Raw genomic sequence first — 22041 nt, 5'->3', positions numbered from 1 at the left:
TCAGCATCACCCTGGAACTTGTTAGAGATGTCTACTCTCAGGACTTCCCTGGTGGTCCAGCAATGCAGGGACATGAGTTCAATCCCTGGTCGGAGAACTAAGATTCCACATGCCGTGGAGCAACTAAGCCTGGACGGTACAGAGCCAGTGGGCCACAGCTGGAGAATCTGTGGGCCCCAAAGGAAGATTCCACGTGACCAAAGGAACACCCCCCCTGTGCCGCACTAAGACCCGAGTCAATCAAATAAATAAGGACATATTTGAAAGGAAAAAAAAAGGAGTGCCTACTCTCAGGCCCCACCCCAGTTCTGTGGCCTCAGAATTTGCCTCTTAACACAACTCCCTGGCCATTCTCTTGCACATTAAAATCTGAAAAGCACTGGTCTATGGCACGTGGGGACATGGAATGGTTTTGTGTATTGCAGCAGACACCCTCCCCAGGCTCTTGCAGTGCCAAGAGCCCAGGCCTGCTCCTCTGTGTGCTTCTGGGGCTCAGCCAGCCTGGGCCTCCCACTGAGAGGCCAGCACCCTCTCCCATCTGTGAGCTTCAGATTCCCCACCAAGAAGGTGAGGTCTGCATGGGGCAGCCAGAGCAGTGCCCATCTGCTCCTGGGGCTGCAGGGTCCGACCCCCTGGAGTGGCAGAACTGAGAGGTGGTAGGAGAAAGGAGTGAAATTGCACCCCCACTCCTTTGGCTGCAGGCTGTGTGGGCAAGAGGAACAAAGAGGGCGCGGGGGTGGCATCTCAGCTGCAGGCTCCCTCTGAAGCCTGTCTTACTGCCCTCCCGCTGCTCAGAGCTCACCCACAGCGCCCTTTCTCTTCGACAACGCCTGCCAGAAAACTCATTACTCTGCTCCCAACATGTGACTGGCCAGGGGCCAGGGTCTGGCTGCCGACAGAGTGACTAACCTCTTAGCCAGCGATGGCGTCCCCCTCCTAGCAGCAGCTGGCACTGCCTCAGGCGATGGGCACAGCTGGGGCAGCTCTGGCCGTGGCCTTCAAAGGCTTCTTGGCTCCATTCTCTGTGTGTCACCACTTTCCTACCTGCTCTGTCCCTTCCTCTTCTTTCTTTATTCATCTCTAATTCCTTCTGCTGTTATTTCTCCCCACTCCCCTTCAACCCATTGTCCTCATCTGCACAGGAATACAATTCAGTATTGCCCAACGTTACCGTCCTTTAACCGCACATATCCTTCTAGCCACTGATCTAGTTTCCTCTCCCCCAACAGTAAAACTTCTTGGAACAATAGTCTTCATGTATTATTTATCATTCCTCCTTTCCATTCATTCCTTTACTCGCTGCAACTTGTCTTCTATTCACACAGCTCCATACAAACAGCTCTTACAAAGCCCCCCATGCCCACCATGGTGTAAATCCAACAGGCACTTCAGTCTCTCCACTGGGCTTGACTTCTCAGCAGAAGTGGACACAGTGACACTCCCTCAGTCCTTGTCTCCCCTCACATCCCAGACCTTGTATTCTTTCTAGTTCCTTCTTAGCAGCTGCTTTTGTCAGCTTCCTCTTCTATTCCACCCATGAATGTGTCAGTCTATCTTCACTCAGCTCTGGGCTCTCCTTTCTTTTCTTCCTGTCTTCCTTTTTTTCTAAAATTTAGGGTCTAGAAGATTTCATTATAGAAAAACAGTCATTTTTTTCCTAGAGCATCTCAATGTGGGCTGAGATTCATCCCTAAGGAGCGAGCAAACATGAACCTTAATTTCTAACCATGATAAGTACTTTGAAAAAAGTTAAATAGGGAGAGACCCTAGTACAGCCCCTCATTTATACTGATGTTTATTGGTGGGGGGAGGGGAGACCTCACGGAAAGCAACATTTAAGCTGACACCTGAAAGATGAATGGAAGTTGGGCAGGTGCAAATCAAAACAATACAAAAAACAGCAAAGGCTAATTCTGATGACATCCACATTCATACCTACAACCCAGACTTCTTCTCTGTGCTCTGTTTATACCTTCTGGACATTTCCACAGGATTGTCACTCAGGCATCTCAAACTTACTTCAATCACAACAGAAATTTGTGTTTCCCCACAGGTACTCGTTTTCTTTCAGACTTTTCCTCCTTTAGTTAATGGCTTCATTTTCTACTTGTTGCTTAAACAGAAACCTGACAGTCCTTATTGACCCTTTACTTTCCCTCACTCCACAAGTACACCCCAATGACAAGACCTGTTATTTCTACCACTAAAACATATCAATAATCCATCCCCTTTACTACCACCAACCTGGTTTAAGCTTCCATCTTTTGTCACTATCTTTTGTCTGGATGACTGCTATAGCTTATCAGGCAGCTCCCCTAAGCTACACACAGGCCACACCCCTTCCATTTTCCATGCAATAGCCAATGTCACCTTTAAAAGTTGTGGCATTCTTGAAATCCTTCAACAGCTTCCCCTGTCACTCACAACGCATGCTCTCTGCAGGCATGTGTGATCTGGCCCCTGCCCATCCTCGCAGCTTGGACTACCTTCTGCTCGCTCACTGCACTGCACACTCATGGCCACCTTTCAGTTCCCCAAAGCCATCCCACTCTTATATGCTGCTTGCCACAGTCCAGGTGTCTAGACATAGCTTTTTCTCTAAACAATTGCGTTCCCATTCTCCAGAGTGGTAGAAACTTAAACTAAGCCAAGTTGGAGTTTCTCTGGTGGCGTCTCACTTCCTGGAAGCTGAAGTTGTGTCAGGTCACTGGGTTGGTGAAGGCCCATTGGTCCTACATCATCCAACCACAAGGGTGTCCACGGAGGCATCCTTTGTTCTCCTAATTACAGGCCATGGAAACATGTTAGTCATCACTGGGATGGGTTCCTGGTCACTTTGCCTCTGCACAAGTGGTCTAGGCTTTCCTTGTGGCTTTCATGTCTCATTTAGAAACCAGAACTCTGCCTGGCTATGTAAGGACTGTCTGTCCAGACTTGCTGCACAGTCATTCCTTAGCTAGGGTCTTCCTTCCTCTTAACCTACCCACCTCACCTCCACTGGACTTCAGAACTAACAACATCTCTGGCCTCTTATGTCCCCTTCACTTCCCCTTCCAAGGTCTGGAGTAACTTGTCTAGTCCAGAGGAAGCACTGCTCTTCTGAAACCCCATGTCTCCCATATATTTTGGCTCTGGATGGAGTCACAGTCCCCTAAGGGCCATAGGGCTTTTGGAAACCAAAGCAAGAAAGACTTGTTTCTGTTACATCTGCTGTGAAGCAATGAGTACCTTACCTTGAGGGACAGGCAAAGGGGAGAAGTAATAGGAACATGAAACACCAGTAAAATTTTAGGAATATTATTCCATCCCATTTCTTCAGTGCCCACCTCTGAACAAATGTCATTGTATTTGTTAGGGCTCTCCAGAGAAACAGCACCAGTAGTGAATAGATAGGTAGTAGATGATAGATGGAATGAGAGAGACAAAAAGAGAGTTTCAGGAATCAGCTCACACAATCGTGAGGCTAGCAAGTCCAAAATCTGTATGGCAGACTAGAGACCCAGGGAAGAGCTGATGCTGCTGTCAGAGTCCAAAGACAGATTTCTTGCTTCTTAGGGGATCTCAATCTTTTAAGGCCTTCAACTGATTAGATAGATGGGCAGAGAGAAGGAGGGATTGGCATTTGCTTTGCTGGTGGCTGAAGCATAGGTTTATTCTGCTTTGGGAGTGATCCTATATGCCTTATTCCATGGTGGTATGGAGTTAATGGAAAATCAGGAAGACCCATTGCCCACCTGATTATGGCAGCTATCATAGCTGTGGAGGTCCTGGCTCAGTCAGTTGCCAAGTGCCAACCATGTTCCCGAACCTCCCAGATGCTCAGCTGCACAGCAATACAGTCTGCATCTTCTAACTATGTCTTTCGAGCTACAGCTATGTAAGTACAATTGATATCCTCAGATCCCTTCTACACGATGAGGAGTATTGCTTGTGTATCAGTCAATATGCAGTCAAAAGATTGAAGTAGGAGCTGGGGGCCAGTGATTTAATAATCTCTGAAGTGAAAGCAAAAGTGGGAATTGAAGTAGTTAATAAGAGCAAAGGCAATGGCTACTGAGATCCATTTACAACCATATGACTCTCTTCAAGATCCACTCTGCTTTGAGTGCTTTAACTTCTATCCTACAAGGCAACACTCATTCTGTTTATGTTATACTTTATGTAACCAAATAACAAGAATCAGGCAATTCTGGTTTCAGACATCACTCAGGGTCTCCCTTACCCTGTTCAACTGATAGTGAAATAAATGTACAGACAAAACTAGTCTAACGGCGACGTCTAAAAGACAAGCATGATAGGAATGGAAAGGTCATAAGTATTCTGTAAGTTCTTGAGGAAACAGAAGATCCAATCAGGTGATTATCAACACGCTTACTACTCCTCTGAGGAACTGAGTTGAAACCTGTTTTTAGAGAGTGTTTTAAAATTAATTTTACATTCCTAAATGTTCCAGGCATTGAAAAGAGCTGAACTAGACAGATTTTAAACATTCATAGGTTGATGGATCAATGTGGTTTCACGTTTGACCGTGTAAGGGAAGCAAGTATATTTGTGTTCTGTCCCATTAAAAACTAAGTCCATCATTTTTCCCCTGCCACTTTCTCCTTCCAAAATTCTGAAGACTAAATCTAGGTTCTATGAAATAGTATAGCTGTAATATTGAGATTAAAAAGTAAGTTAAGTTTTATTTCCTGGGTGTAGGTTAGATACTGATCTACTGAATCATTCAATAGTCAATCTATAAAGTCATTTTAATCACCTTCCAAGTTACTAGAACAACAATAATAAATAAGAAATGACATAACTAGCTGAAATCTTTTGGCTAAGATAATTATAAAACTACTCTAGAAAATAAAATATGACAAATCTATATAATTTCTATAAATGGCATTTTTATTTTGGTCAAGTGATGAGGCAAATAGCTGATACATTAATTAGATCTTTAATACTGAATGGGGTTTTCCATTTGTCTCCCTAAGCTAGTGACAAACAGGTTAATTCTATTTGATATCTTTATATTCACAAACGGAGAATATATGATAATGTATCACATCACATATTTTCTGGGACTACTTTTAATAATGGGTATGATTAATTCTTTAAAACCATTCTGTTTGGAAGTTCTAGAGTTAGAAAGAATTGTTTACTGTCTCAAACCACTTAACAGGAGTTAACAAGCAAAGTAAGAGAGTTGTAGGGTGATGTTTATTGTGAACAAAGCTAGTGGAGGTGATGGAATTCCAATTGAACTATTCCAAATCCTGAAAGATGATGCTGTGAAAGTGCTGCACTCAATATGCCAGCAAATTTGGAAAACTCAGCAGTGGCCACAGGACTGGAAAAGGGCAGTTTTCGTTCCAATCCCAAAGAAAGGCAATGCCAAAGAATGCTCAAACTACCACACAATTGCACTCATCTCACATGCTAGTAAAGTAATGCTCAAAATCCTCCAAGCCAGGCTTCAGCAATATGTGAACTGTGAACTTCCTGATGTTCAAGCTGGTTTTAGAAAAGACAGAGGAACCAGAGATCAAATTGCCAACATCCGCTGGATCATAGAAAAAGCAAGAGAGTTCCAGAAAAACATCTATTTCTGCTTTATTGACTATGCCAAAGCCTTTGACTGTATGGATAAGAATAAACTGTGGAAAATTCTTCAAGAGATGGGAATACCAGACCACTTGATCTGCCTCTTGAGAAATTTGTATGCAGGTCAGGAAGCAACAGTTAGAACTGGACATGGAACAACAGACTGGTTCCAAATAGGAAAAGGAGTTCATCAAGGTTGTATATTGTCACCCTGTTTATTTAACTTATATGCAGAGTACATCATGAGAAACACTGGACTGGAAGAAACACAAGCTGGAATCAAGATTGCCGGGAGAAATAGCAATAACCTCAGATATGCAGATGACACCACCCTTATGGCAGAAAGTGAAGAGGAACTCAAAAGCCTCTTGATGAAAGTGAAAGAGGAGAGTGAAAAAGTTGGCTTAAAGCTCAACATTCAGAAAATGAAGATCATGGCATCTGGTCCCATCACTTCATGGGAAATAGATGGGGAAACAGTGGAAACAGTGTCAGACTTTATTTTTTTGGGCTCCAAAATCACTGCAGAAGGTGACTGCAGCCATGAAATTAAAAGACGCTTACTCCTTGGAAGGAAAGTTATGTCCAACCTAGATAGCATATTCAAAAGCAGAGACATTACTTTGCCAACAAAGGTTCATCTAGTCAAGGCTATGGTTTTTCCTGTGGTCATGTGTGGATGTGAGATTTGGACTGTGAAGAAGGCTGAGTGCCGAAGAATTGATGCTTTTGAACTGTGGTGTTGGAGAAGACTCTTGAGAGTCCCTTGGACTGCAAGGAGATCCAACCAGTCCATTCTGAAGGAATCAGCCCTGGGATTTCTTTGGAGGGACTGATGCTAAAGCTGAAACTCCAGTACTTTGGCCACTTCATGCGAAGAGTTGATTCATTGGAAAAGACTCTGATGCTGGGAGGGATTGGGGGCAGGAGGAGAAGGGGACAACAGAGGATGAGATGGCTGGATGGCATCACTGACTCAATGGACGTGAGTCTCAGTGAACTCCGGGAGTTGGTGATGGACAGGGAGGCCTGGCGTGCTGCGATTCATGGGGTCGCAAAGAGTCGGACACGACTGAGTGATCTGATCTGATCTGATCTGATCTGATTTGTTGTGACAGATATCCATTTAGTGGTGACAACTGCAAGGGTCCCTGCAATCTGTGACACAATAAAAGAACTGAGTTACAGTTTACTATTTGAAAATATTGTATTTTGGACATTTGATGACTTTTCCTACACTCCTGCATCAACATATGAAAAACTGGGGCAAAAGAATATTTTTCATGCCAGAAAGTGGAGTTTTCTAGAAAAACATCAGTTAAATTCCTAATCGTTAAATAATCCCGACCCCAATTAAAATGTAATATCCACACTTTCAGTTCTTATCCACTTAGGGAAACAGTGGATAATGAAAACCAATTTCAAAGCGAAAAAGAAGAACAATAAGAAAGCCCCATTCAAAATGGAGCCAAGTCGTCTGGAATTGGGTTGGGTTTGTTTTTGGTGGGCGGCTCTTTCAAATGCTTTCCTGCCATCTCCTTCTGCATTCCGAAACTCCACTGGGAGCTGGAAAGTGAGGGAAAGTGAGGGAGAGTGGGGGTTCCACCCACAGGATAAACTCTGGAATAATCTGTACCACCAAATTAGGAAACCCCTCAGTATTCATGCTGAGGGAACTATGAGGTAAGCTACTACTACTGATCTTCTAGCAAAACAGTTCAAGAGCTATTTCCCAAGGCTATTTCTCTATTTTATGAATATATATGTGATTGAATATATACATATATGAGTGGACATGTGTATATATATATATATATATGCCATCTACTCACTGTGTCCTCACATGGCAGAAAGAGCAAGGGGACTCTTTGGGGTCTCTTCTTATAAGAGTATAACCGCATTCCTGAGGGCTCCACTCTCAAGACCTAATCACCTCCCAAAGGCCATCACTTCCAAATATCATCATGTTGAGGATTTGGTTTCAACACATGAACTTTACAGGGACACAAACAGTCCATATACGATAGGCAGGCACCAACTGCCTAAGGTGTGTTAATGTTCCTTCCTAACCATTCTGTAAAATTACTAAGGTCAGCTTGTCATAATCCATGTGTCCTTCCTATTCATCAATAGATGCTCAATTAATGGTTCTTTCAGGGGGAAAGGACATCTCACAGCTCAGCCTCACTGGTTCTCAGAACCCCGAGAGGGGTGGCTCTAGGGATGACCCCAAAACTCAGAATTGCCCTGGGGGCACCCTAAGGCCAGTTTACTGAAGCCCCAGAGCTCACCTGGACTGCCTCTTGCTGTCCCAGATGGCAATCCCAGGTTGGTGAACCGTGGCTGCCTTCCAGAGCTGAAGAATGAGGGAAAACACAGATCTCATGACTCAGTGATTATCCACATCGGCCATAGATGAGTATTTCTGTCCCTGGCTTGGTAGGAGCTGGTGGGAGGATGCAGTTAGTCACTCTGGGTCACAATGTCCTAAAAGATAGACCCAGCCTGAGGCTATGAGAAAACAGAAGCAGTGTTGGGCCCATCTCTGAGAAACACCTTTCACCTTACAATCCTTTTCCCTTTGGGTACGTGGCTTCAGCTGGCAAAATGCCTCATTTCTTTCCTTTCTGCTGGAACTTTTTGATTTTAGGCCTTTGTCTTCTTAAGCCATTGCCAAACAGATCTCTGATTGTACAATATAACTGAGACTATTGAATCCTATTAAGCACAGTGGTGGTGATAGATCAGATACCATGTAAAGAGGTAATCCCTGAGTTGTCTCTACAACTTCCTTTAGACTGTTATTAATATTTTAAAAAGTCATCTATATGTCATCCTGGTCTTCACTTATTTAGGACTTTTTAAATTGTTGTTACATAATGAGATGGCTTCAATATGAGGACTTCCGGGACTGGGTTTTGCTGTTCATCTCATTGTTCGTGTTTGTTACCCCTTTGGTACTTAGCAGAAGAGCCCAGAACTGAAGAAAGGAAAATCCTGATCTATAGAACCAAAGCCTTATTGATTTACAAAGGAAACCACAACACTTGAGATTGTGTGTATGCGTGTGTGCATCTGTGATGTGTAAGAAGATGAGAGAGCCTTGTGTGGCAAATAGAGGTATGACATGAAATATCTGTGACGAGACACACACTTGGCAGATTTGAAGCTTGAGAGTAATACACATGCTCCCTGTTACCCATCTCATGGTATTTCCTCGAGGTTGAGCTCTGGTAGCTTCTAGCTTCCCACATTTCTCTCTGTGTCCTCTCCTAACCTAACTAGTAAAAGACTAAGATTTTCTGAGTAAGTGGCAGAATCTCTTCAGGTGCAGTCTCTTTTGGCTAGGACCAAATATATAACATTATGGAGAGCAGTAGGAATCCAGTAATTAAAAACAAGTCAATATTCAAGATATATGCAAAAGTCCCTAAAGCTGTAGGCCACACTCCAAACACAGCTTAAATAGGTACAGGTGAGCTTCGGATCCTGCTCCCTCCCAGGTTAGCAGAAGGATATTTCCTTAGCCAGTAAGCATTAATTGAGCACCTAAGGATGAATAGGAAGGATACATGGATTATGACAAGCTGACCTTAGTTTACACATCACTATTGCTTTACCCATGTTGCTAAAAACCTGGCCCAGGCTTGTCACCTTTCATCTGGAACAGAACTGAAAGCAGTTTCCATCTCATAAGTCAATTCCAATTACTTGATGATGGTGCATGTGTGCTAAGCCCCTTCAGTTGCATCCAACTCTGTGACTCCAATGAAGCCCACCAGGCTCCTCTGTTCATCAGGATTTTCCAGGCAAGAATAGTGGAAGAGTGGGTTGCCATGCCCTCCTCCAGGGGATTTTCCCAGCCCAGGGGTCAAACCTAGGTCTGCGTTGAAAGTGGATTCATTACTCACTGAATCACCTGGGAAGCCCCTTCTTTCATCAAACCCATCCCTTATTCTTTCTGCTCCATCACCCCCTTTCTCCTGGGTCATCTGCTGCTCATCTCTATTCTTTTCTCCTAGCCCATCGCTGACAACACAGCTGGACCCCAGGACATAACTCTTCTGTCATTTTTGCAACAAGCCTCAAACTCCTTGCCCCCTTCCTCTTGCTGTCAGTCCCACAAATTCTTTTCTGTGGATCACCCCAACCATTTTCCTACTTACTACCTATGTGAAGGCCACTGAGGGTAGCATAGGAATTCATAGTCTTATGGTTTGGGTTTGACAAGCCATGTCCTCTGTCCTCAGTTGGGTTCTCAGCACAGCCACCCTTTCACAATTCATTGATCAAGCTTCCTTTCTTCCTGTGACGCTCCCAGTTGCTGTTTAAACCTTCACCACTACACCCAGCCATAGCCACCTTTCTCTCAGCAGACAACTAAGGCTTCTTTTTTAGGCAGTTTGGGCTGCTATAACAAAATATCATATACTTATGGGTGGCTCAAAATCAGACATTGACTTCTCATGGTTATGGAGGCTGGTGATTTCAAGATCAAGGTGTTCACAGATGCTGTGTCTAGTGAGAGCCCCTTTCCTAATTTGTAAAGGGCTGCCTTCTTGCTATTCCCTCACATGGCAGGGTGAGAGAGGCTCTGGTCTCTTCCTCTTCTTATAAGGACATTAATCCCATCATAGGGGCTCCATGCACATGACCTCATCTAAACCAAATTATCCCCCCAAAATCCCACCTCCAAATCCCACCACATTGGGGATTAAGACTTCAATATACAAATTGGAGGGACATAAACATTTAGTCCATTGTTGTTGCTGAGTCACTAAGTCACATCTGATTCTTTTTCAACCCCATGGACTGTAGCCCACCAGGATCCTCTGTCCATGGGATTTCCCAGGCAAGAATACTGGAGGGGTTGCTGCCAGGGTCCAGCCCCGGTGGATCCAGGGAATTCGAAGCGGGGATGGCGTCGGCGAGGATCAGGAAACAACTGCTTAATTAAACTTTAATTAAGGATATAAAGAGTAATAGAATAAGGATAGCTCAGTGAGGAAATTCAGTGGAGAAAAGAGGCTGAAATAAGGATAGCTCAGTGAGGAAATTTAGTGGAGAAAAGAGGCTGAATAATTCAGCCAGAAGGTGAGAGAAAGAACGACATGGGGAGACCAAGTTTCGGTGAACAAGGCCCGCACTTTATTTTCCAAAGTAGTTTTTATACCTTAAGTTATGCATAGAGGATAATGGGGGAAGGGGAAGAGTCATGCAGCAAGCCAGGCTTTCTTCCTGCAAACTTATCATATGCAAAAGCTTAGGTGATTTGCATCATCTTCTGGCCCGGAGACCTGTTAACATTTTAAGACCCTTTCTTCAGAAAACTTATTTTTCTCTAAAGGTGATTGGTCAGGAGCCACCCTCCAAAAGCCTTAGATAAAGTTGCATTCCTACAGAGCAAAGGTGTGGTGGGCTGTAACAAGAAAAAGAATTAACTCAAGGGTCCCAGGTTACAAACATTAAAGCTACTACTTACACCAATTATATTAATCAATACACTGCCAGGGACACAGCAGGTAAGGGATATGGAAACTTAGCAGCAAACATTGGCTCAATAAGTGAAAAACCCTTCACCAATACAATTTCTAATCAATCTTTTAACTGCTCAAAGGAATCTGTATTTAGACAGTTTAGAACATCTCATGCCTCTCACAGTTGGGAGGCTCTGAGCAATCACATGTGGCCGGAAAAACCTATTCAGGCAGGCTAGAGGACTTCCAAAGGAATTTGTAGGTTGAAACACTATCACACCCAGGAACTTTATTAACTGGAGCTGTAAGTTAACTCTTTTTTCAGAGAGAGGTAGTGGGGGACAGCCCCCCGTAAAGTCAGAGGTGTAGGTGAAAGCACAAAGCAGAAAGTAGGCAGACTCTGGTTTTGGGGGATAGATGCTCGAGAATTTCCAGGGGGACTCCTGAGGCTCGATCCCGCCTTTGCGTATGCCGAGCCTCCTTACTCATGACCTTTGTCATGGGTGGAGCTCCTCACGCTGGCTTCCGGCAGTGATAGAATTCCAGTTGAGCTATTCCAGATCCTGAAAGATGATGCAGTGGAAAGTGCTGCACCCAATATGCAATATGCAATATACACTCAATATGCAATATGCCGGCTCCCGGCAGGTTGCCATTTCCTCCTCTAGGGCATTACAGCTTCTATTTCATGAACTACTTCAGCTCACATCCTTGGAACTTCAGCCACTTTTGCAGTCACCTTCCAGCTTTCACAAAGGAAAAGATGGATCCTCTCCTGCCCAGAGACGCCTCTGGGGCTCTGGATCCAGTCTCTTCTGGGCCTTTGCTCTTTCCTTTTTACTTCTTCTTCCCAGCCTAGAGATGGTCAGGTCTCTCCCTTCTTAACACCTCTCTCCCTGGCTTGCCTGCCACTGTCCCTGTCCCTCACAGCCAAGTTCTGGAAAAGTCCATTCTTTCGTGACTCTGGCCACATACCTGTCTTACCTTGAAGTAGGCTCTGTCACTTTTCTTGGCTTCCCAGATACCAGACCTTCCTGGTTCTCCTCTTTTCCTTTAGTGAGTCTCCTCGAGCCCTGTCCTTTAAGTGATTGAGTGGCCCAGAGATTTGAAAGTTGATCTGTGCTAACATGGAAGGCTGATCCTGTAAGTGCCATGCCACGCTCTAGTCCTTTCTGAGCTGTCACCAGGTGAAGAGTGAGTGTTGTCATGTCAGAGGACAAAGAGGATGGAGAAGGTACCATGGTTTCCAACAAAGCATGAAACATGAGGAACAGTCACATTCCACAGATTCTTGACCTGCACTGCTGCTTCTGTAGCATCTTCTTCAACTCTGGCTAAAGAACGTGAATTTCCTGTTTGACTAAGATGCCTATATTTAACCACAAATATTGTCACAAAAGGGCTTCCCAATGGCTCAGTGGTAAAGAATCCACCTGCCAATGCGTGAGATGCAGGAGACACAGGTTTGATTCCTGAATCAGGAAGATCCCCTGGAGAAGGAAATGGCAGCCCACTCCAGTATTCTTGCCTGGAGAATCCCATGGACAGAAGAGCCTGGTGGACTACAGTCTGGGGGGTTGCAAAGAGTTGGACCTGACCGAGCAACTGAGCACGCACACGTTGTCACAAAAAGGGCATCTAAATACCTGTTTACAGGGAGGGCAGCAGCCAAAACTAAACTGCCTGGCTGGTTCAGGGCCTGGAACATCCAAGTGACCACCAGGATTTTGCTCTAAAGAGGATCTGAAGGAGAAGGAAGACCTTTCTCTAAGTTCTGGATTTGGGGATTAGACCCTCATGTAAAGGAGAAGAAAAAAGAGACGCTCCCCACTACCCAACTCCTTTATGAGATGGAGAACTTTCCCTGAATGGGAGAGGTTGGGCTCAGGGTACCAAAAAAAGGGGTGAGGATCAGTCCTGGCCCCTTTTCAACTGATCTCTAGTCCACCAGATGGACATCTGATACTAGACAGCCTGTGTTTTCTGAGGCCTGTGGGAGGCCTCCTCTCTACGGGGTCATTAAGTTCAAACCTGGGGCAGGAACAGCCCAAGCAGCTTCTTTGAGCTCTGGCAAATGTTGACATCCTGGGAAACCAGGTGGTGCCTGCAATCAAATACCTCTTTGTAACTCAGATCCTTGATTTCTCTCCCTGTGGCTGGTGAGGCCTTAGGAAATAAGCTCTTCTCGAACGTGAAGCCCAGAGGTAAACAACTGAGAAGCTCAGCTCACCAATTGGCTAGAGAAGTTCCACTTCCTCTGCATAGAGTGGGTTTTGGAATAATAATGTTCTATTTCATAAGCTACATTCCAGTTTCGAGGGCCCACTGACTGTAACCATTCATCTCCACAGACAATTAGCCTCTCAAAGTTCTTTTCAAGCCCCGGGGGCTCTTGTGTCTGCCCCACACCCTCTCTGGGGAGATTTTGAATGAAGCTGTGCCAGAGTGAGGCGGGTCCCAAGATGTGAAACTATAATCAGACTCAACATTTGAGAAACCAGAATGTTGATTTCCTAAAGTGCTTAGTCACTTTTAGTCACTGCTGCTCCTCTGTGGTTGGGCCCAGTGTGAATTTGAGTGAGTCATCTATTGGGACAGGGCATACCCAGGAGAGAATAGCAGGACTTTTAATCAATCTCAGATTTACTGGCTAACGAATTTGCCATCCGAGCACTGTTCCTTGTACTGCATCGTTTCTTCATTCATATATATGCATATTCACACACACACACACACACACACACTCACACATGTAAGAAGTGGGTTCTTGCCAGAAGTCAAATGCTCTGGTGCCTTGCTCTTGGACTTTCCAGCCTCCAAACAGTGAGAAATAAGTTTCTGTTGATTATAAGCCACTCAGTCTATGGTATAGTGTTACAGTGGCCTGAATGGACCAAAACAGCACCTCTGTGAATCCATTCACAAGTTTCAAAGAGCATACAAGATGATATATTAGAAGAAAATACATGAGGTTCAGAGAAAGAAAGAAAGTTTTTTGAGGAGGCTCGCCATGAACTGATTCTAAATACAAAGCAGTGAATTGTTTTAGTTTTTAAAATAATTTTGGAATTTTTAATTATGATACTAATAACTGTTTATATTAGGAAATACAGGTGAGAAAAACAAGCTTAAACTTCCAACTACTGCACCACCAAGAAGTATCTGTTGGGCATCACAGTGTAACCCAGGCCCCAGCTTTTTCTACCCTCCCTTTCTATTAATACCATTCTGGTCTGATCTACTTCATACCTACAAAGCATCCTCATTAAATTTCATTTCACAAAAATGTTTCCAATGTTAAAGCAAGTTTGAAAACTACTACTAAACACCAGGACCAGGTAAGTCTCCCTGAATCCTGATTTCCTTGCATCACTTTCCTTCTGATTAGCCTCCAATGACAATATCTTTAGCTTGGTCATTCAGGGCCACTGCTTGTGGCCACAGTCTATCTTTGCACCCTGGTTTCCCATCCACCCCCTACAAGACCCTGTTTCTGGAAAGTGATGTGCATGGTCCTACTCCCAATCTTCTCGCTCACATCTTTCTGCTACATTATGGGCCCAACTCTTCAAATATTTGCAAACTCTATACGCTGAGTCTGTCTAGCTTTATTGGCCTATGAGTCACAGCAATAGAACCTCCCTGCATCACCTCACCTGAGTGATGTGTGATCTCTGAGGCCCCTCAGAGTCACACCAGAAGTTTCACCCCACACATTGTTTGACGTATACTCACTATGTGCCACAAACACATGGCCTCTGCCATGTTCTTCTTTTCCCACGCCAGCTATCCTTATGCCCCCACGTGTATGCTTCCAGCCAAGTCTGCCATTCCTCTAAATATCCTCCATGAATGATGTAATATCTTTTCTCCTGATGAGCCCAAGAGTCGACCCTCAAGGTGCCAGCATTGTGTCTCGTGGACTCCTTAAGACACAGGTAGTAGGCCAGCCTCCACCAACTAGACACCAGGGGACCCTCCCGCAGCTCTGTGACTCAGACCCTTCCTGATGGCAGCTCCTTGGGCATCTGCCCTCTTTCCACAGGCTCAGACCAGAGTCCTTCCTGGTCTCTGGTCCCTGACCCCACACAGAGGCACTCTTGACAATTTACTCATGCAAGTGTACATCTGAGAGTTGTTCGCCTGGCTGTACTCAGAGGAACTTGGATATATTCTAGTCTTGCTGGTGGAAAGAGTTTAGATTCAAATCAGGAATCCCACTACATTCCCTTTAAGACTCTCAGACTTAGCACCAACCTTTATCAAGTCTCTGAGTGTCTCAGGCTAAACATACAGGCCTCTGAAGCAATTGTGTTTACAGAGCTAATTTGGTAATTAATCATGTTTTTGTCTGTGACAACTCTTCTGTTCTTTCCTCAAATTGGTGTTAATTATTTTTATTGTACTAGAAAAAAATATATTTAGTGGATTATCTTTCTGGTTCTAAGGATATTGAGCAGAGAAAGATAGTCCCCTTCTCTATCAATCCTTAAGAACATAGGCATAGCCTGAATTATTAAAAAGCATCGACGTTTCATGTTTGTGTCTTGCTTTATAATTGATGTAAAGACCATGGTTTTCACTATTTTGTATTGGTAACCATGCCTGGTATTCGGTGGGCACTCATACCAGGTGCTTCTCTCATTTTAGAGATGTTTAAAGTTATTATTTTTACCTTAAGATAGCAGAGGATAAGAGACAAGGCAAAGTAAAACAGGACAGAAGTTATACAAAACAAAAAATTCCAGAAAGAATAACCATGGGAAAAATTTTAGTTAAGCATTTTGATGATAGGGTAAAAGATTCCTGAAGTAATCTCCCTTCTTTCAGGCATTGCTTTAAATGCATATATTAAGTATCTCATTCACTCAGTCCACAAATACATATTAAGCACCTCCTGTGTATCAAACAGATAACACCCCTGCCCTCCAGAAACTTCCAGTTTAGTATAGAAAAGCAGAGACTAAACCAGATCCTTTCAGACTGTGGTAAGTACAATGAAGGAAATAAACAGAGTGGGGTGTAAGAGTGCAGCCCCTTATGATGAAATGGTCAAGAAAGCTTTTCTGAGATGGTATTTAGGCAATAGCAGATGGATGACAAGGTAGAGCCAGGGAAAGAATGTTCCCAGGGCCACCACATGCCGTCTTACAGGTTGCGCACTGCTCATGAACTCTGTTTACACAGATAACCATAGTACCCCCTAGAGTTGTACAGCAGAACAGCTCAGAGTGTTCCAGGCACATGTTAGTCAGTTCATTTGTCTAGTCAATTTCCTTTGCTCAGGTTGACTTGCACATCTACTGACAGGCACTTAGTCTAGACACAATGGCAATCACAATAAGCGTGTGTTGGTTCAGACGAGTCAAGAAAACGACCCTCAGCAAATTGCAGGCTGGTGTTTATTGATCAGCTTATGACTAAATGTTCTCCCCTTCTAGAGACATGGGAGATGAGGCTAGAAATTGACACAGTTTAAGTGGGAAAAGCATCAGTTCTTTGGTGATGTTAGCCTTCTTAGGGACCAAGTCTTATGCCAATATGAAAGATGGTCCATGAAGAAGGGTAAGCACTGAAGAATTGATGCTTTAGAACTGTGGTGCTGGAGAAGACTCTTAAAAGTCACTTGGACAGCAAGGAGATCAAACCAGTCAATCCTAAAGGAAGTCAACCCTGAATATTCATTGGAAGGACTGTTGCTAGAGCTGAAAGTCCAATACTTTGGCCACCTGAAGCAAAGAGCTGACTCATTGAAAAAGACCCTGATGCTGGGAAAGAGTGAAGGCAAAAGGAGAAAGGGATGGCAAAGGATGAGATAGTTACATAACATCACTGAGCAAACTCAGGAGATAGTGGAGGACAGAGGAGCCTGGTGTGCTACAGTCCATGGAGTCGCAAAGAATCAGATATAATTTAGCAACTGAACAACAAAGCAAGTGGAAAAAGCTTGAGGTCATTTTGGGAACCAATCTATTGTCTTCCCCATAGTTATAATGTCAGGGGGAAAAAGGATGAGTAATTGCTATCCAAGCCTAAAGCTGGTTTTCATGGTAAGAAATCCTCTCTCTTCAAGAATGATCAAATGTGAAGTTTGGAAAATAGCCTTGATAATTACAGACTATACTATTAAATGCATGGTAAATTAATCATTTGACTTCATGGCATGGGGGTATCCCATAATGACAGGTTAATGGATGCCATGCTTAATAAAAATGATACCATTAGACCTCTAGTGAAGTCAATACTGTAGCTCTTTGCTGGCCACATCCTTGTTAAACCAGCCTCAAAAGCAAATGTACAGAGAAACTTTGAGGTTCTGAACTGGTTTAACGGGTTTCACAGAAGGGTTTCAAAGGTAGGTAGATGCCTTGTCAATTTAGAATTAGGCAACAGAGGCTTCAGTAGAGCTCATATGGTGACCTCAGATTGCTCTGGAAATGACGCAGCTAGAAACTGACTCCCTGTTCCCTGCATCTCTCAGCTGATTCTACTTCCTCTCTCCAACTGTGCTCATCAGTGTTTGAATCTGTCCAAGTCGGTTCTGAAGAGGAAATTCCAGTCTCTTCTCCCACATGTTTGTGTGTAGAACCTGACAGGAGTTCAGGGGGCAGTGAGCAGGCAGGATAACAGGGCAGGATGGGGCAGAAGTCATGCTCCGGGGCAGGCACTGAGAATAAAGTCACCCACAACCAGGGGAAGAAAAACTGCAGGCCGGCTCTGCAGCTGGGATTACTCAAAGGTTTCCTATTGTGGAAAGTAAGATGGAGGTGTCCATTCACCAGTGCCAGGTAGAGCAGCATTGTTCTGGAATATCTGATTCAAAATAGGTGGAAAGATGGGTCAGGATTCAAGACCTAAACAATGAGGGTTGAAGGATCGTAGGCTCCACAGAACTCCCCAGAGCATGCTTGCAAATCTTAAACGTAGATATGAATCTCCTGGAACCTGACAAAAAGTGCAGATCCTGATTCAGTAAGTCTGGTGCTCTTCATCTCTAATGAGTTCTCAGGTGATGCCAGTGCTTCTGGTTTGTGCATCACACTCGGAATAAAGGGGCTACAGCATGAGGCAAGGTCCCTCCTGCCTTTCCTCCTCCATCATGGGCCCGAGAGGAATGAGGAAGCCTAGAGATTGGGCAATAACACTGCTCTTGCTCAACAACACTGTTGACAGCATGCGGCAGCCCAGAGACTGAGAGAAGTCTGAGCCCTGTCATTAATTCCAGGGCAGGGGCTGAACAGCTGGCTGCTGGATGAGGCTCAGAGCAGAAAAAGCCTGAATCTTTCAGGCATAAGAAAATTATCAAATTTCAAACAAAGATGGGTTGTATTTGATGAATCAAAGGAAAAGGTTGAAAACCTCTGTCCCTTTTTTTATAATTAAATTTATTTTTAATTGAAGGATAACTGTTCTACAATTTTGTGTTGGTTTCTGCCAAACATCAGCATGAATCAGCCATAGGTATACCTCTGTCTCCTCCTTCTTGAACCTCCCTCTGACTCCCTCCCCAGCCCAGCCCTCTGTTGCTGCTAAGTTGCTTCAGTCGTGTCCAACTCTGTATGCCCCCATAGATGGCTGCCCACCAGGCTCCTCTGTCCCTGGGATCCTCCAGGCAAGAATACTCGAGTGGGTTGCCATTTCCTTATCCAATGCATCATGCATGCTAAGTCACTTCAGTCCTGTCCGACTCTGTGCGACCCTATGGACAGCAGCCCACCAGGCTCCTCTGTCCACGGGATTCTCTAGGCAAGAATACTGGAGTGGTTTGCCATTTCCTTCTCTAGCCCACCCCTCTAGGTTGTTACAGAGCCCCAGTTTGAGTTCCCTGAGTCACACAGCAAATTCCCACTGGCTATTTATACCTTTGTCCCTTTTAAACACCTCACATGAAAGATCCTCATCACTTCCACCCACTGTGCTCAGTGCTCTGACAGAGTGAGGTCCCTTTGCAGACTGGAAGTTGTCAAAGTACATGGAACAAACACTGACTTAGGAAGAGGGTGGGGTTTATGATAGATTGATGCTTTCTCATACAAGCTTCTAGGAAAATGCAAAGGGAAGATCTCCAGGGCCACTATCCTGGACTCTAAATTGCATGCTGTGATGGTTAATTTAATGTGTGAGCTTGGCTAGATGATAGCACCCCATTGTTCGATTAAAAACTAGTTAAGATGTTGCTGTGAAGTTATTTTGTAGATGCTGTTGATGTGTACAATCAACTAGCATTAAATAAAGATCTTCACAGTCTGAGGGCTTCATCCACTCACTTGAAAGGCCTTAAGAGCAAAACTGAGGTTTCCCTGATGTAGAAGTTCCACCTGTTAAAATGTGCAGCTTCAGCTCTTGCCAGAGAGTTTCCAGCCTTGCAAGTCCCCACAATCGTGAAGGCTGATTGCTTTAAATAAATCTTGTTCGGTATACATTTGATCCTCATTATTCACAGATTCTGTATTTGTGACTTTGCCTACTTGTTAAAATTTAGTATTACCCCCAAATTAACACTTCTGGTGCTTCCACAGTCATTCCTGGCTACATGTAGAGTGGTAAAGAATTTGTCACCTAATCCATTCGTTTCTATCTAAGGTTGAACGAGATGACGCTCTGCCTTCTTGTTCAGCTCTCAGACTGTAAACAAGTGTTCTTTACACGGTGTATGTAGCACCATGATTTTCATATTTTTACATTTTTTGTTGGTGATTTTACTGTTTGCAGATGCTCCTAAGCATCATGCTGAAGTGCTTGTCCAGTGTTCCTAATGCCAGACGGCTGTGATTGAGCCCCGTGAGGAAACAGACTTCCTTCAGGCATCGGTTACAGAGCTGCAGGCCGTGAGTTCAACGTTAATGAATCAAGAGTGTATATTAAGTAAGGTGTCTTTAAACAGAAATACAGATAAAACAAGATTATATTTTGATCAGTTGATGGGAATGTGACCAGAAGCTCATAGGAACCACACTGTATTTCCCCTAGGAACCATGACTCTGTACTTACTAATTCAATGTTTGTAGACTTTATGAAACATAACTACCATGAATAGTGAGGTCTGACTGTGTGTGTGTGTATTGGCATGCATGTGTGTGTGCCCTACTGGTTCTGTTTCTCTGGAGGCACCCTGACTCATGCAGGTACCACCCTTTCCTCCAGGGCTGGCTGTGTACAGCACAGTTGATGAGGATCTTTTGTCCTTTCTGCATTCAGATCTCCAACAATATCCTGCAGAGGGAAGAAGGGGGTCCATCTATAAACCATACAGTGAATATTAACAGTCCCCTTTTTAAAACAGTTTTTCTCTTAATAGCTTATACTTAGGGACACAAAATATACACAAGCCCTATAATTTGAATGTTATTCCATCTCCCTGATAAAAAAGAAGTAGGCTAGATTAGGTAATAACTGGAATGCATTTCAGCATTTTTAATGTAATTTGGATGATGAGCCCCAAATTACTTTTCCAATATAAACCAATCAAGTCTATTCCAGTTTTAGTGACTTTACCAAAAATAAACTTCTTTATGAATGTATAAAAAGATAATTAGACTGTATCCAAGGCATTGGGCCTATTCCCAAGTGGAGAGAAGCCAGCACGTCTCAGAGTGACATGAAGGCACCAATTTAACAACCCACCGTCCTTGCTATCCCCAGTCCAGTGGTCAGCAGTAGTCTTCTCAAGAGGCTGAGATGATGATTCTAGCTTGCCTGGTCCATAGCTGCAGGCTCCATTGCTAATTTTAAATTTTTCATCTTCCATGTTCGCAGCGTGACTCAGGAGGAACTGGCAACAAGGAGTCACATCTTAGTCAAACCACACCCCACTCCTGGAAGACCACTGAAGCCACTCAAGACCACTCAAGCTCACTCCCTCTGTGGTGTGGGTCAGCCATGACAGTTCTGTGGATATCATGCATTTTCCCCTACGTGTCCACGAACACCTGAATGAGGCTTGAAAAAGCTTATAGATAATTCTCTTTTTCCTTTAAGAATATGTCACAGCTAAGACTAAGAGCCATGCATCAGCTTTCATTGATCCTGAAATAAAACCCTGTTTGGAAAAAGCTTCTTTTATGCACAGCTTCAAGAAAATCAGAACGCCATTCTGATTTTCTTGAATCAGACCATCCATAACATAATTCAAGCATCAAAAATGTTCAGTGAAAACAGAGGAAGGGGAGAGAGAGCATAATACAATCTGAATTTTTTTTGTATGCAAAAATGTTTCCCTTTTAATGTTTAGCAATTTTCATGATGTGACTAGTATCCTGAGCTGTTCAGTGATAGAATGGGAGCTGCCTTGTCGTGTGACTGCTCAGATGATAAAGAATCTGCCTGCAATGTGGGAGACCTGGGTTTGATCCCTGCATTGGGAAGATCCCTTGAAGAAGGGAATGGCTACCCACTCCAGTATTCTGGCCTAGAGAATTCCATGGACAGAGGAGCCTGGCAGGCTAGAGTCCATGGGGTCACAAAGAGTCAGACAAGTCAGAGCAACTTTCACTATCACTTTTAAATAAGAATGATATACTAAACACAATTAAAATGAGTGTCACCCTTCCACCAAATAAAAAATTGTAGAAATACATATAGTAAGCAAACTGATTGAGTCAAATTATTTCAACTAGGAAAAAAAAGTCTGAATGGCTAAACAGTACTAACTCTTACAAAGTTTGGCCTGTGCAGCCCATCTCTCCCTGTGGCTCTTTGTTCCACATTTCATACCCTACTGGTCACTTCCCTTCCCTTAAACCAGGTGTCAGGTGCTCCTTCCCCTGCTCTCAGCTGGTTGCTCCTTTCAAAAGGATTCAGTTAAGTCAGGGGTTGGAAACAACAGCCCACAGGCCAATTAGAGCCCACCTCCTGTTTTTGCAAATGAAATCTTACAGAAACTCGGCCATGCTTATTCAATGGCTGCTTCCATCCTACCACGTCAGAGCTGAGCAGCTCCAACAGAGATCTGATGACCCACAAAGCTTAAAATAGT

At 43.9% G+C, this 22041-nt stretch overlaps 1 long non-coding RNA gene across 1 annotated transcript in view; it reads left to right on the top strand.

Moving 5' to 3' along the window:
• LOC129623241 (uncharacterized) overlaps positions 1 to 21035 on the top strand; it is a 164091-nt gene extending 143056 nt beyond the window's left edge. Inside the window, exons 4-5 of the long non-coding RNA XR_008700422.1 lie at positions 19779 to 19894; positions 20823 to 21035. This is a non-coding gene — a long non-coding RNA (uncharacterized LOC129623241). The remainder of the gene's footprint in view (positions 1 to 19778; positions 19895 to 20822) is intronic.
• Positions 21036 to 22041: the final 1006 nt, after the last annotated feature.

This window comes from Bubalus kerabau, chromosome 11, assembly GCF_029407905.1.
Source record: "Bubalus kerabau isolate K-KA32 ecotype Philippines breed swamp buffalo chromosome 11, PCC_UOA_SB_1v2, whole genome shotgun sequence".
Lineage (NCBI taxonomy): Eukaryota > Metazoa > Chordata > Mammalia > Artiodactyla > Bovidae > Bubalus > Bubalus kerabau.
Note: the sequence above shows the minus strand (reverse complement) of the source record. Positions and strands in the feature narration are given on the sequence as shown.